Source organism: Zosterops lateralis, assembly GCF_965231275.1.
Source record: "Zosterops lateralis genome assembly, chromosome: 12".
Lineage (NCBI taxonomy): Eukaryota > Metazoa > Chordata > Aves > Passeriformes > Zosteropidae > Zosterops > Zosterops lateralis.
Window position 1 is genome coordinate 9200649 of NC_139772.1, and position 15570 is coordinate 9216218.

The 15570-nt window shown below is 35.7% G+C and overlaps 1 long non-coding RNA gene across 1 annotated transcript in view; it reads right to left on the reverse strand.

Moving 5' to 3' along the window:
- The window catches only part of LOC310914172, a 32169-nt gene extending 18845 nt beyond the window's left edge, over positions 1-13324 (reverse strand). The window contains exons 1-2 of the long non-coding RNA XR_014590976.1: positions 13120-13324; positions 7461-7516 (exon numbers count right to left, since the gene is read on the reverse strand). This is a non-coding gene — a long non-coding RNA (uncharacterized lncRNA). The remainder of the gene's footprint in view (positions 1-7460; positions 7517-13119) is intronic.
- Between the last annotated feature and the right edge of the window lie 2246 nt (positions 13325-15570).

Genomic DNA, 15570 nt, shown 5'->3' on the forward strand with positions numbered 1-15570 from the left:
GTAAGATGGTAGCAAATAACTTATACATTTACTGATGTGACTGTATTTTCTTGTTTTCTATGTATTGTACAGGTAAATAAGAGGAAAATTGCAGCCTATTTTCTGGTGTTTGTTATGAAAAGCATGGAAAATCTGTAAATCCCTTATATAGCAAAACCTAAGTTGAATAAATATTAAAAAAGGAATTCTGCCCCGGTCCCATACTGTGCTTCTTTCTAAAGCAGAAGAGATATTATTTCTTGGAAGACTAAGAAAAAGGGCTGAAAGTTCTGGTTCTTTCATAAATGCCACATCCTCCCCAATGGGAATGATGTGTTTTCAGTTGTTCTGCTGTGCTGCAACCGGAGTAAATGCTCTGACTTTGGGAAAACATTCAATAAAGAAAAATATTATTATCTCAGACTGACACAAGGCAAAAGGAAATAATTGTGTCAACACCAGTTTGGATTAAACAACATGCCTAAAAACCTACTTAAGTGAAAGTGCTGTAAATACAAGTGTTGAATATTAACTTTATGAGGCGCTTAACTGCACTGGATTGTAATGAATTATCTAGTTCTAGTGATGCTTTGACACATTTCAAATGAGAACCATAAGGAGTTAACTTATAATCTTTAGTGACTTTCAATATGTTCAGTGACAATATAAGGTCCCATTCATTTCCCAAGACATAGCCATTTTCAACAACATTTCATCATAAAATATACGAGCATGCCGCCACCTAAAAATGTTCCTATTAGAGAAAAATACTGGTACAACTTCCATACACAACAGTCATCTCATTTATCAAGTGATTCATTATAAAAATCACACTAAAATGTATCTGTTCTGCTCTTGGACTCTTCTCAGCAATTCATATGTAGTCTCCTCATTTTATGTTTCTTCCACCTGTAAGATTTGTATGTCAAGGATACAAGGACTGCCAAAGCAGAACTTTTCTAGCTGTTCCATTTTCACTGAATAATCAATGCCTATACATAACAATTTAAAGAGAAAATACTGCATAATTTTAATTTCCACACATACTGTATGCACTTCTCTTGATAACTAAGGAATAACTTGGTGTATTCTTAAAAAAAATTATCATTTTAAATTTAAAATAATATCCTACTCTTAGATTTTACAGTATGGACTATTTTTATGTAGGGATAAACTGTGCTTTCTTGTTCACCTTTACAAATTCATAACTAAACTTATTCCTCTCATCTGCCATCATGTGTGATCTTGCTAAAATACATCTTGTTCTATCATACAAAACTTCCCTATCGTGCACTCGGAGAATTGTTACAAAGATGGTCTGAAGGTCTGCTCATGGGAGAAGTCCCACGTTTAAATGTCTTGGCTGCTCTTGGGCATGGGAGTGTCTGAATGACAGGAGTGAGTGAATGGCCCTACAGGTCCAGCAGCAGAACTGAGGTGGTGGTGGCAGGCTGGGAACAGCCCCACCCTGTGCATGATGCAGCACAGGGGATCAGGGAGGGAGGCAGTGGAGATGTGGGGCATTCCTCACCCATCCCCTGGCAGCTCCTCCTCAGCTTTGCCTCAGCTGGGCTTGGGCAGCCACTGCCACTGGTGAAAGGTGAGGAAACAGACTCTGCATTCCTTGGCACACAGGTCTGCTCCAGGTGTGTGGATCCAGAGGTCATGTTCTGTCATCCCTGCCCACACTGAGCCATCCCTCATCCTGCAAATAATCCCACTGAAATCAAAACTAAGAGGTTTTCAACGAGATTTGAGACTGTTCTCGTGTTTAAGTGCTTCATTGGATAAATGCCCTTATTTTCCTTTAGGACCCTATCCAATATCCATTCTAACCTGTGGAAGAGGCTTCTATTGTCTTCAGTGAGATCAACTTGCTTTATTGTATGGTCTTTATATATATATTTTATATATATATATATATATATATACTCACACACAATGAGAAGATTTTTACAGTTGAGCATAAAGGTTCATCTGTTCTACCAAAATTTTCTTGCAAATCTGGAATTCTATCTTATTCTTTTATGAAGTTTTGAAACTATAGAAATCTGGATGATGACCAAGAAAACCACAAAGACTGCTCATACACTATAAACAAAATTTTGGATTTCAGGCATGATTTAAAGTAATTATACTTTCTAGAGAGATTTGAAATTAAGATACTTACCAATTTTAAATTTTCTGGTTTGACATTATTATTCAAATTCACAATTGTTCTAGAATCATTAAAAGTTGGAAGCTGCCTCAAATTTTTGCTGAGGTAGTTAAATAACTTTGCTTTGGTAACTTAGATGTCCCAAAGAGAATAATTTTAAAATTAAGTAACTATACATTTTCTGCTCCAAAATGATTATTTAAAAGCCTGGACACATAGAAATATAAATGTTATTCACAAAGTGTTTACATCACACATGCCATTTTTCATTAATAAATCTCAAATCAGACAAAATCATCAGGTATCAATATTCTCTTTTTCAAGTGGCAACTTCAGATAAACTTCCCAAAAGCTTAACAATAAATCAGTGGGACAAAAATGGGACTAAAACCTGAATCCCAAGACTCTGTTTCTACAGCAGCAACACCGCATCCTCTAGTTTTTTATACATGTGTACGTGCATGTGGGATGTCTGTTTGGGAAAGAAAACACCTCCAAATAGGCAGTGGCTGTGCCACAGCAGTGGCTGGAGCTTGCTGGTGCTCTTGTTTTGATAAAGTCTGTGCTGCACAGACACATTGCCAAAGGCTTGTAGAGTAAAACACATTTCATTACCAGTAGTTATGAGAGCATATCAGTTTATGGGGATGATTGTGCAGGTGGTGGTGAGTGTTATAAATATTTATGCTGCTGCAAAGGAAAACTCCCTCCTGAAGGTGTTGGAAAGAGGGTCTCTGTTTTAAAGAAATGTTGAAATCCTTCCTCACCTTTTTTACCTGACTTTAAGTCGTTGAACAGACTTTCAGTGTCTATACATCTTCTGGGATTTTTAACAGCAGCAAAAATTGAGCTTTTGGTGTTTCCAAAGCATTCATTGAAAAAAGTCTATGTTACACCCAATGGAAATGACTGATCACCTAATTTCTATAATCCTGTGACAAATCATCACCGGCATCACATGTAAAAAATACAACTAATAGCTGAGAAATAATTGTAAAGAAAATTGTTTCCATGGAACGATGTTACTCCCTGATGCTTATTCACATCACTACTGGTGTTTACACAAGAGACTTTAACTTGTATCTTAAATGTTCTTCCTGAATTGAACCCAGGTTCCTTTGATGGAACTTCTTTTAAATCTTTTGAGCTTTTAGAGTTGCACAGCCAAACTCAGTCCACTGTTTTCAAAGTAAGCTGTAAACATGTAAATTTTCATAAAGATGAAGATAACTTTTTGGGCGTATTTTAAAATGATTGGGTTTTTTAACCGATGCAGAATCACACTCCTGAGTGAAGTTTACATTCTGCTTCAATGGATTTTAAATGGCAGCATGAGGTCCACTTAGACACTTTTATTATTTTCTAGTTTATTCTCAAACCCTGCAACAGCAATGTAGGGAAATGTTGTAACTGAACTAGACATCACAAAAAAATCAGGAAATGTTTGCAATTTTGGTTCACTATAACTCATTTTAAGAACACAAATTCCCTTTCTTTGTACACATAAATGTCATGGGAAGGGCACATAAAAGTTTAGTCAAAAGGGGCCTATTAAAAGCAACAGTGACATTAAGCATGAGCAAAGAATAAAATGTATAATTTCAGAATCATAAAAACACATGGTTTCATTAGACTGGCGTGTGGTGGTTCTCTCCCGTGTCTCAGAAGGGTTGGTATTGATCTGACTATGAAGCTGTGACAATAAAACTGTACTCTATTGACTGCAGCTGCAGGGTCTCCAAATATTATTTATTGAGGCAAGCAGAACAGCAAAGCAAAAGCACTGCCCCAGTAATAAGTGGTAATTGCTGGGAAGTGAAGCATTGCACTCCCTATTGACCCTTGTATCCTGAAATTTCGATGGATTATATTTAACTCCATTAGGATTGGCATTATCAAATTACATAAACCACATTATAGAACAACCAGTCTCAGTTTAGATCATTGATTTTTGATTATACTGATCTTCCATATGATTCAGAAGCACCTTCTATTACCAGTGATATGATATCAGTGTTGATCTGTAGGGGTGGAAGTGCTGTTTTATTACAATGAGATAAATGGCACTGAAGGAAAAAAGTAACTATTCTTCTAGCACATTGGCAGATGTAATTACTCCTGTAAATAAAAGTATTTGTAGATTTAAAATTGGATAGTTCAAAATTTAGATACATTTCTAAAAGCTCTGACACTTCCTCATTTTTGTGTTAAAGATATTAAACATTACTGCTATTTTCTCACTGTATAGATCAATGTATTATCAATGATGATGCCAAGTTTCTGGTATCAGATACGTGTTGCCTTTTTGAGATAAAATAAAATAAAACTGAATGGAATATCAGCATGCTCAAGCAGCTATCACTGAGCTGTTCATCATTCTTAACATCACTGATCTCAATTTCATACATTCTCAAGGGTCTTTCAAATCCTTCCCATCCTCTACCAAAGTCTCTTATCATGGAGCTGAAAAATTCACTGAGCTCTAAGGCTCAGGCAATTTTGATGTATTCCTTACAAGCCTAACTCAAAAATCCAATTTGTTACAGCACTTAGCTAAAGTTTTCAGAAAGTCATGAATTTTCCTTCAGGGATTTCTGATTGATTCACTGGCACTGGGCTGGGGTGATGTCCATTGCACACACCAATTTTAGTCTCAACATTACAGTGAGTATCACATGTTCTTTAAAAGGAATTGTCTTTTACCTTTCAGGGTTTTTTTCAAAGACATTAGATTTTATTTGTGTGTTTAAACTGTTCATTGCTAGGACCATAAGAACCAGTTCAAAGTCTGAAAGGAAAAGTCTGAAAAGAAAAAAAAAACAGTTTTTAAGCAGAGGAGGTGAAGAGACTCACTATTTACAAAAGGGGTGATTAAAAGTCTCTCTCAAAAACTCACCCATTCATTTCCACCAGAATTCTGTGTGAAGATTAGTTTCCAATACTAATTATTCCACCTTGTAATCTTCGTCCTTTTTCTTGACATCAAATAAATCTCGCTACTAAAGTTACTGATATTTTTCAAAATTAAAAAGTTTCTGCTTAGTCAGAAAATTAATCCTCAGTTTACAGTGGTAACTCACAACATGTAAAATTTTCTCATAAACTAATGTCTGAAAAGTTAAGGGTATGAGAACAGAATAAACTGATTCAGAAAGATGCTTATTATTTTGAAGAGCCTTAAAATGAATATATTTTAGTAAAGAAATCCCACAAAGCATAAAAATAGATGGATTGAGTGACATGACACTGGAAAAAAACTTTTCACATAAATAGGAGATCACTATAGAGCTGTCGTTGCCCAAAACGAACTAAATGATAAATGGCCCAAAAAGACAAGAAGATGAAATTCTAATAAAGTTTCAAAACATTTTCATTGCAAAGACATTAAGATTTCATCTATTTTTATTTCTGATTTGAGCCATAGAAGTAAAATCAGGGCAAGGAAAAGTATAGATTTTTTTTCTTTTCTTTCTAGTCACTTCATTTCACAGTATGAAGTTCTTCTACTCCTAAATTCTCGTTCTTTCTTTGCACCAATACTGTTGTTAGGACACAGGTTCATCCCTGTTAACTATAATTCTTCGTGAAATTTATTTCTCTAATTCATTAAACTTTATACTGAATTTAGCAAACAGTTTAGTAATCATGGTTCCCAATATGTAGGGAACAGCTGAGCAAAATGTCAGGAAAACCACAGCAGACAGAATTTCTGTTTGGTCATAAATGTCTCTGCCTGAGTAGCAAATGTGAGTAGTTGACTCTTTAATGCTACACTGTAGTTAAATAATAGGGTATAAACAGTCAGGCTAATGACTTCACTATTATAACTGCAGACCTCCTTGACATAGCTAATAATTAGCATTGAATATCATACAGAAATATGCCATGTTGTGGCTTCTTAATTTTTGCTTCAGTCTTGGCATTTCAGAACCTTGATGTACTAAAATAAGGATGTTAAATTAAGATCCTGAAGACCATGCAACATTAGCAGGTACATTTGTAGTTTATAACTGGAAAGATAGTTGATGCTGAATCTGTTTCTAAAAACTGTGGGCTTTTCAGTTGTGAGAATCCTATAAGTAAAAATACAAATCAATGATGTGAGTAACTAATAAATAAAGTTATGTAAGATATGCCTGATGTATTGACTAACATGGGACTAGAAGGCATAGTTTGTCAGCAAGACATTGAACTAAAACCTGGAGTTTGTTTTTGTCTTGCCTTGACAGAAAATGTCTTCAACAATAGTCAGAAGTGATGGAGAGAGGATAACTTTTCTGAAATACAATGTATATGTGTGTGTGTGTATATATATATATATATATATATATATATATATATATATATATATACAGCCACACAGGTTACATAAGTATATGCATCTTACTGTGATTTACATTGATTCCTTTGGAATCCGATGGCACTAAAATATTTCACTTGTTCTGCTTGATCTACTTTTTTTTTTTTTTTTGGAAAGTACGTGAATTTTGATTTTGAAATATAAACATTATCTCAGATGCAAAATTATGGAAAAAACCAACACCTCCTTTTAAATTCTGGCATATTGATTTCAACAACCATTCAGCAGTTCCAGGACCATTTATTCTTTTCAAAGGGAAGGCTGACATGCTGGCTGAGCTATAAGGCTGGTATTCAATTTCCAGCTCCCCCATAGGCCTCTTTTGTGATGTTGCCAATTCACGTAGGCACTTTGTACTTTAATTTCCCCTCACTATAACACAGACAGTGGTACCTTCTTGTATCACAGCTATATCTTGGGAAGCATTAGGATGGTGAGATATGAAAACAGAGGCCATATAAATGTTTCATAGAGTGTGACAGATGCAATTTAGAAGAGGATCTTGCAAAACAAGACTTTTTGGAGAACATAGGGAACAATTGTACTTTTCCAATGTATTTTCCTTTTATATGATGAGCTATCTCCTCAGAGACAGAAACAAATAAATGTTGAGTAATACAGCATAAGGCAAGAATTTTACAGAGTGTTATGACAGAAAAAAAAAAAGGGAGGTAAATGTATTCACCCTTTTTTTCATTATTCAGAAAAAATAAAAGTAATTTCTTGACATATTTGCTTCAAGCACGTTGCTCCTTCATTATTAATTTTACTACTGGATTTTCTTTTTTTTTTTAAGACAAGGATTGAGAGTAGAAACTTTGCTCATGGAAAAGACTTCTAAAGAAAATCCAAGTTTGTAATTGCAAAGTGATTTGATGAGTGAAGATTGCAATGCTACCTCTAAGTGACAGGGCCAGGTCTGAGGACTAAATCAACTCTTCCATGTAACAGAATTTTACTTACATCTCCCTTGAGCTCTGCTTGAACTCTACTCCAGCTTACAGAGTGAAGTGGGAACCCTGGAAGAACAAATTGTCCATCATTTAAGCATATTGATCCAAATCAGTCTTGTACAATTAGCAGCTCAGTCAAGAGCAGCGTGGCTTCCAAAGATGTCTATTCCATCTTCTAGAACACAGACATACAGGAGGCACTACAGGCACAAACACACTGAATTTCACAGCAATCTTGTCTTTGATGTCACCTACAACCACACAATAATTTGCAATTGTGGCAGTCATTCAAGAAGTTATTTGACAGTAAACTCACGTCTCAAATCACGTTTCCCAAGTATGCTGCTCTCCTAATTAAATTTTAAGTAGAAAATAAATGCAGTTACAATCTACTTTCATGAACTTTGTCACTGGTAAAACCCCATCATACCAGGTTTATTCTCAGATGCAGGAGCAAAATTTGTAATGAGAGCTAAAAAAATTCAGAGAACTCCTAAACATTGTAGAAAACACTGCTGCCTTGTTTCCATGGTACTTAAATAGCTACCTATTAAAAGGGAGAAATTTGATTTTGAAAGGAGTTACTACTACTTGGTAACACACTACAAAATGGGAAACTGTTTTCATTCCATGGCTAGATTAAAATCTAACAAAATTTAACTATCTCATAAAGAGCTGTTTATTATTTTATAACTTAAAAAAATTTCAAAGTGATGTCACATTTATTCACTTGCATATATTTCACTAGCATACAGATTTTTCTTAATTTAAAAGCTTTCTCTGAAACAAAATGTTAGCTGATATCTTATTTTTTCAGGTATCAAAAAAAATTCAGGTATAGTGTCATTGAGTAAAAAGATAAATGTGTGTTGCAACCACACTTTGGTACAGTAAGTGTTTGGCTATCCAAGCAAGAACTATTTGAAATAAGTTTTCCACACCACGGTAGGATATGTCAAGAAAGACAGGGAGACATCGTGTGCTGTGGGCTAAGAGGAGGAAATACAGCAGTAGAAAAATATTAAGGAATGTAATTTTTAAGCAGATATTTTATTTTCTTGGTGGGGTACCTGGTAAACTGCATGAATGGATGGCAGTGCCTAATATTTGAGATACTGCAGAATTATCATCTGGGAGGACAGGAGATGAGGAGGTTGATCATGACTACAGATTGTTTTGGAATTCCATCAAGGTTCAGGAAAAGGTATTGCTCCAGGGTTCTGTATTTTCACTGCCTAGAGAAATAATGCAGCCCTCATGCTGGGTTGCACTAAAGTGACAAAGGGATATACTATATGATGTAATGAAAGGAGGAATTAATTATTTGAATTTCAAATGCTTTTTGCCTAATAGCTGGCTCACATCAACCTTGTGTGCACCCTGGGTGTGTAAATACCTTTATACTACTTTACCTAGAGGCACACATGCTCTCTACTGAGTAAGCAACATTTTCAGAGTTCCTGTATTTCTCTGCTGGAGCTTAAGTCTGTTGTATGCCATTATTTTTATAAAAGATCTCTTCCCCAGAGCTGCTTCCAGATGACATGGCATGACAAAGCATGTCTGACATGGGCTTGTGTACTCATAACAATTATCCAGAGAGATGGGATGCAATATCCCAGTCTGAAGGAATGAGACTGGTTCTAATTTTCTGTCTGGGGGTGGAAGGTTGTTTAAATAGCAGACAGGAGTGTGGTGGGGGTTGTTTGGTTTCTGGCATCCTTCCTATGTGATGCTCTTCAGAATTATCTGGTGTCATCAGAGTGCCTGACAGACCTTTACAAGCAAATATAATGACATTATTTGTGCTGTGGTAGTTTAGGAAAGGAAAATGTGGTTACAGTGCCTGGCCATGGTAGCAGGGGATCACATCTCCAGTTCAGCTGCAGCCTGACATGCAAAGTGACTGACTACCAGGGAATGCATCTCAAGGGAGAAGGCAGGGAAGCAGGCAAAGGGAAGTTTTTTCTGTGGAGATGTGAGACAGGAACAGGAAAAATGTACTTTTGTGTTGTCATCCTACACTGCTTCTTGAATACTTGATCCTGCTGTTCTCTGTGCTCAGCATAAAAGAAATGCTATCCAATTCGGACTTGGTTAGGTAACATGGGAATCTACACTATCATCCTATGTCGTGAAATTGTTGGGCTCAACGTGGATATGTAAAAGCTGCTGGCATTACAGATAACATCAGCTGGCTGTAGATAAAGCAGCCTGCCCCAAGGGGAGGGGGCAGGGACGGTGGGAAAGGGAGTGGAATTACTGCTTTGAGTGTCTTCACTGAAGTGCCTTGCCAAATGGCATCATTTTGTTTGTCTCAGAATAAAGATTTCTGTGGTAGAATCTGTCCTGCATAATCATTCAGAGATCTTTTATAATGTGCAGGAATGTTTTAAAACTCAGTGTTTTCTACTCTGCTATGCAAACCCTGCTCCCAAATCACTAACACTGCACGTAAAGCACGCAACATAATGTACGTTTCCTGAGCCACAGTGAGAACCTCTTAATTTAAACTTATTTGCCCTATTCAAGTGATTCAGCATGTAATTAAAGTCTATCGCATTATAAAAATTAGCTACAGATCATCATTTGTTACAAGTGTGACTCACAAGGGCTAAGCCTGCTTAATATTCTGGTTGGCAGCAAAATGTTCGAGGGCAGAATCCAGATCAATACACACAATTTTTTTTCAATCTTCCCTGTGGTAGTGGTGTTGTACATTTTGGCATCGCTGTCTTGCCAACTGTAATGAAAGAAATTGTCATTCAAAATAAGACCAATTAAAAACTTATGTCCTGAAAAAATAGCACTGCAGCCTTTTTTTTTTTTTTTTTTTTTTTTATTTTGGATCCACCATGTTCAGTAGACCACCATGGCATGAATTGCCATTAATATGTCATTTCCCTTTCCTGTTATCACAATATAAAAGACCTTAGCTCTGACCTTTCTATCAAAACATCCTTTGTTTAGAATGAAAGCTATTCACTGTTAGACCCTTATCTATAGAGCTTAGCCAGCGGATCAAATCCAAAGAGCAGAATTCGTTTACTTTGTATTAAATGAGCTCAGTTAAGAAGTTTCAATTTTGGCAGAAAGGTGCATTAATCACAAGGAAAAGAACAGATCTCACTTTTCACAGCTTCTGGTTTACTTTCAATACAGTTACACAGTAAGGCTTTTGTTCCTTAAAAGTAGCACTGTATTTAAATACAGTAAATATAACAAAATTACCGTCTTAAAATTACACTAGAGTTCCTACAGTACAGGATGTCCATAATGACCTCAGTGTTGCATGACTAACTTTACAGCTTCAAAAAGGTTCTAAATTAGTTTGGACAGATGGGTTTTATCCAGAGGAAATCAATGAGGTTTTGTGAGTCTGACTTAATTTTTATGCAGCCAGTACTTTGAGATGAAATTAAAATATGTATAAAAAACATATTAAAGTTTCCCTTGGGTTCATAGTTGTTTGTACATTTACAAGGTGTTAAAGAGATGATTTAAAAACTAACTATATGAGGGATCAATGCAAGTATTCTATGATTTATGGTCTTTCATGACATTTTTGACACTTCTGGCCTAATGTCTTATGTGTTTTGAACCACTAATTATCTTTTAATTCATAAGGGTTTGGTGAGATTTTATAAGTGTAATATAATATAAAGAGCTGTATCACATGGAAAGTTTTAGAAGAAAACACACTTTACAAGTTGTAAATAAAGATGTGCTGCACCAGTTAAAATCCAGTTACCAGTTGATTGTGGTACCTCCAAATGGGGAAGGGTTCCCCATCTGCCAACAAAATTGGCAGATTTTTAACTCGCTGTTCAGTACTGAGGGCCAAAATTTGGAGAGGAAAAGGCAGCTTTTCACAGATTTAGCGCTTTCACTGTGTAAGATCATATCAAACCCAAAGATTTATCTGCCTGATCAGTTACGATCTGCCCATCTGCAGGACCAAACCGTTTATAATACTCAAATTTTTATATACTCCAAAAAGTAACAGAAGCTGGGCTATTCTTCTGGAATCTCATCAATGTTCCATTTTGGTTCAGATACTTCATAATATCACCTGTGGGTACAACACAGTCTAGGGACTCTCAATAATGAATCCTCCTTAAAAATACCCCCATGTCTTTTAATTTTCTCATAATTATTTAGCTCAACATGGCTAAGAGACACACTAATTTATATAAAGTAAAGTAAAACAAACTTGAAAAGTTTACTCCCTAATTCAGTGCAGTCATTAGCAGTGAACACCTGGAACCTTATAGTGATTCCCCAGTGTCTTTTTAGAGATGCAAAGATGGTTCAGTGTTTGTTTATTTTTCTGGGAAAAGGAGGGTAAAATCATGTGAAATACATTTCCCAGTTCTGTATTCAGACACACCTACTAATATTGTATATCAAATGTAGCCTTTCATACTGGATTGTAGCAGGATGAAACCTGGGGGAGTCCTTCTCCCTGATCTCCAAATACAGGCAAAATATTTACTGTAAGCTTGTAAATACCTAATAATGTATAGACAGACTTTCCATTCTTTGAAATCTGTGGATTTCAACCTGTGAGCCAAGTTTTTAGTGCTACATAATTGAGAAAAAAATCCAGGAGAAAGGAAGACAGGAGCATAGAACATTTAGATAGTTAAAGATATCCAGGGAGAGTAAATTTGTAGAAGACTCAGTAATGATACTTCAGTTATCAAGAATGTAAGCAAAATTATTTTTACTCTTCTATATTTTGCCAAGTTTTGTGGTAATTACTGATGATGACAATTGGTGTGATCACTATGCTGAATCTTATTGGGGCATCCTTATTTCCACGTCATACCAAAAATATTATCCAAAAATACCACTGATGGTTTCTCTCCAGTGAAGGAAAGTCTTAAAGCCTTTCTAAATCCTCTGTAGCATCTGTGCTTACAGGAGAGAATAAAATAGAGAAAAACAACCTTCTGATGACGTTTTCAGAAAGCAAAAACTTGTCGCCTTTCAACAGATTGTAAATGAAGGAGCTAATTTTGATACTTCACACCTATCAAGCTGTATTTTTCCTTCTCAAAGGACATTATCTGCCACTGATCAACTCTTAACATTCAGAACTTCCTCTTCAATTATTCTGGCAAGCCTAACCCATACATGACACTTAGCACAGCACAAGCTGTAAACCAAGACTTAGATATTCCACACTGAAAGACCCACCTAAAAAAATCCAGGAAACCAAAGTTTCTGAAAATAGACATGGTATTTGCAGCAGGCAAAAAACATCCCCTGTCAGCCCCAAGTAAGAATAAGAAAAGAGAAGCTCATGACACTGAGAGACTCTTTTCAATGTTGTGACTTTAACCTTCTTCGTGTAGAAATAGTGGACGTACAGTCAAGAAAGCCATGGTCTCTCCAAAAAGCAGATTTACCCTAATTACATTGGTCTCAGTTCTACATGATCCAGGACAGTAAGGGCAGAAAATTTCTCTCTAAACACCTAGGTTTCAGAAAATTCCCCTTAAAATATATATTTTTTTCCTATTACAGGGCAGTAAAAGGCAAAGTGAAAGCACTGAACATGAAAAATGTCCTGTAGCAGAAAAAAGTGACATATAAAATACCAGTCAGATGTAGACACAGAGAAACGAGATAAAAGAATGCTCCAAAAGGTGAGGGCTGATTACCTCTTGTGGGTGTCTACACCTAACTCATTGCTAAGATCTTCCTCCTGTCCATTTTGGAGTCTGTGGTTTTAATTTCATTCTGCCAGCTCCTGGTCAGGGAAATAGAAAAAATCCAGACCCTCTTAGCAAGTAAGAAGGCAGCAGTGGTGTTAAAGCAGAGCCAAGCAACAGAGAGGTTCAGAGAGCTGAGATGTTCAAGCAGCTCCTGAACTCTTTCTCCTACTTAGCATTTTGCTCTTAGGACAAAGATCATCTTACTGTTAGAGCAGCTGAGTCATGCAAGTCTGAGCTGGTTTAGATTCTTTCTGCTTCTTTTTTTAATCAAAGAATCCCTTCATGGAAACCATGAAGTTATCAAGTCTCAAACTCTGTGCACTTTTGATTCTACATCACAGCTTCTTTTCAGCTTGATCTCTTTGCTGTCACAGCTTTTGATGATTTCAATGTTTGTGGGGTTTTTGTATGGCCTCTCATAAATACCTCCCTTAATTCTCCTTCCCACTTACTGACTCTGTATATAGCAGTGCCTTTTCCACACTCAAATAGATATGTATTCAACTTCTATCAGAATAGATACTAGCTGGGGAAATGAAAAAGAAAAATTACCATTATTTTTATATACAAGTTCTAATATTCTATATGTAATTACAGTGGAAAATCTTTCTCTGCCTTTATTAAATAGCAGAACTGTACAGTGAGCCTTGAGAAATCTGTATATTAACATATTGATACTGGGTATTTTTATTAACATATACAGAAGAAAGTTTAATATCTTCAAATGAATAACATACTTGCATGTGTAATCTGGCTACCTTCTAGTAAAATGAATTATGCTACTGTATATCAAAGAACTATGTAGAGGAGGGATTGGAATTTCTCTATACCGTAAGGATAATGTAAGCAACATAAAATTCTGGAAAACATTGCAATTAGATTCCAAATTACTTCACAGTCCTTAAGCACATGAATCAAGCTGAGAAATAATCTCCCTAAAACTCATTAATCAAATCAAGTATATAACATTCCTTAACTAATGCTGTCCATTCCATGAAATGTGTATACAGAAGGCTTTCTTTTTTACTTCTCTCTCTCATAACTGTTTATGTGCACAGTGAAGAAATATGCCCAGCACTGCTTGCAATAGTTCCAGTAAAAAGGCACCATGAAAACAAACCTCTAATAAAGGGATTCATTATTAGTAGGATGTATGAAGGAGATCATAGAAGCAAAGGTGCACAAAACTTTCAGGCTACAGCTTCTTAAGTAGTTACCAAAAAAAAAAACCAACTAAAAATTGGTTGCAATCCACACAGTGCATTTCACTCAACCTGAGTTTCTCTGAGTTTTAGATTTTAAAAGAAAATAAAAACTGAAACTCAGCTTGAGAGCACTAGGTTTTATCTTGTTTTACATCAAAACCTAACAAAACTGTGAATTTTTCTTGCTTTCAGCATGAAACTATAAATCACCTCAGGTTTTCTCAAACATTTAATTAACCTTAAGGTCAGTTCCTCAGGGTTAAATGCTGTTGTCACTGGAGAAAATGGGATTTTTGCCATTGACTTCAGTGCAATCAAGCTTTGGCCCGTAGTGAATTATTTAAGTGAAGCCAGTTAGTATGAGCTGGGGAATACTGTAAGATAAAACTGAATAATTACTTAGTAGGATTCAAGTAACAAACTGGGATATATTATTTAGAATTAATTATTCATCTATCTATACTGATTAGATTTGCTAGTGAAAAACTTTAAAACTAGTAAGTTTTTTCCCAAATTCCTTAACATCATTGAAATATTCTATTGGAAAGGTTCATAGGCCAATTATCCAAATGTTTTTTGATTGCTACCAGACAGAGTGGTAGGAAAATTGTTGCAATACCTCTTCAATTTCTTGGTTATATTTAAGACAGAAATTCCAAAGAAATGATTTGGAGTGGAGAGAAAGGATAATGTAGAATTTGGATATTTCAATCACTAGTGTCATCTTTTGCTGTAGATGTGTATTTGGAAATGCAGGCACTAGAAAGATCTTGGAAAATATTTTAGATGGTACTCAAAGTTATGCGTCTAGCTGTATCTTAGATGCCTTGAAAATATCACTTTTAGTCCCTTCTAAAACACATAAAATAAAAGTTGTAAATGAGCCAGGTAGGTACCCACAGACAGATATAGAAATTATTAACACAATCCAGAGCTTTAACAGAATTCTCTATAGTGCTCACTATAGGAATCTCAATTGAGCCTGCAGGCCTTGATTCAACAAAGCATTTAGGCTTCTAACTTCCCATTGATTTCCCATTTGAATTAATGGCAAGTTTGGGCCTAAAGACTTCATTAAACTTGGACTAAGTGATTAGACTTTGGTGATATTTTCAGGACGCTGAGTTCTTGATCACTTACACAATTCCTGGAAAGGGTTACTTTGTGTTAGGGATTTCAGGTTACCTGTTGG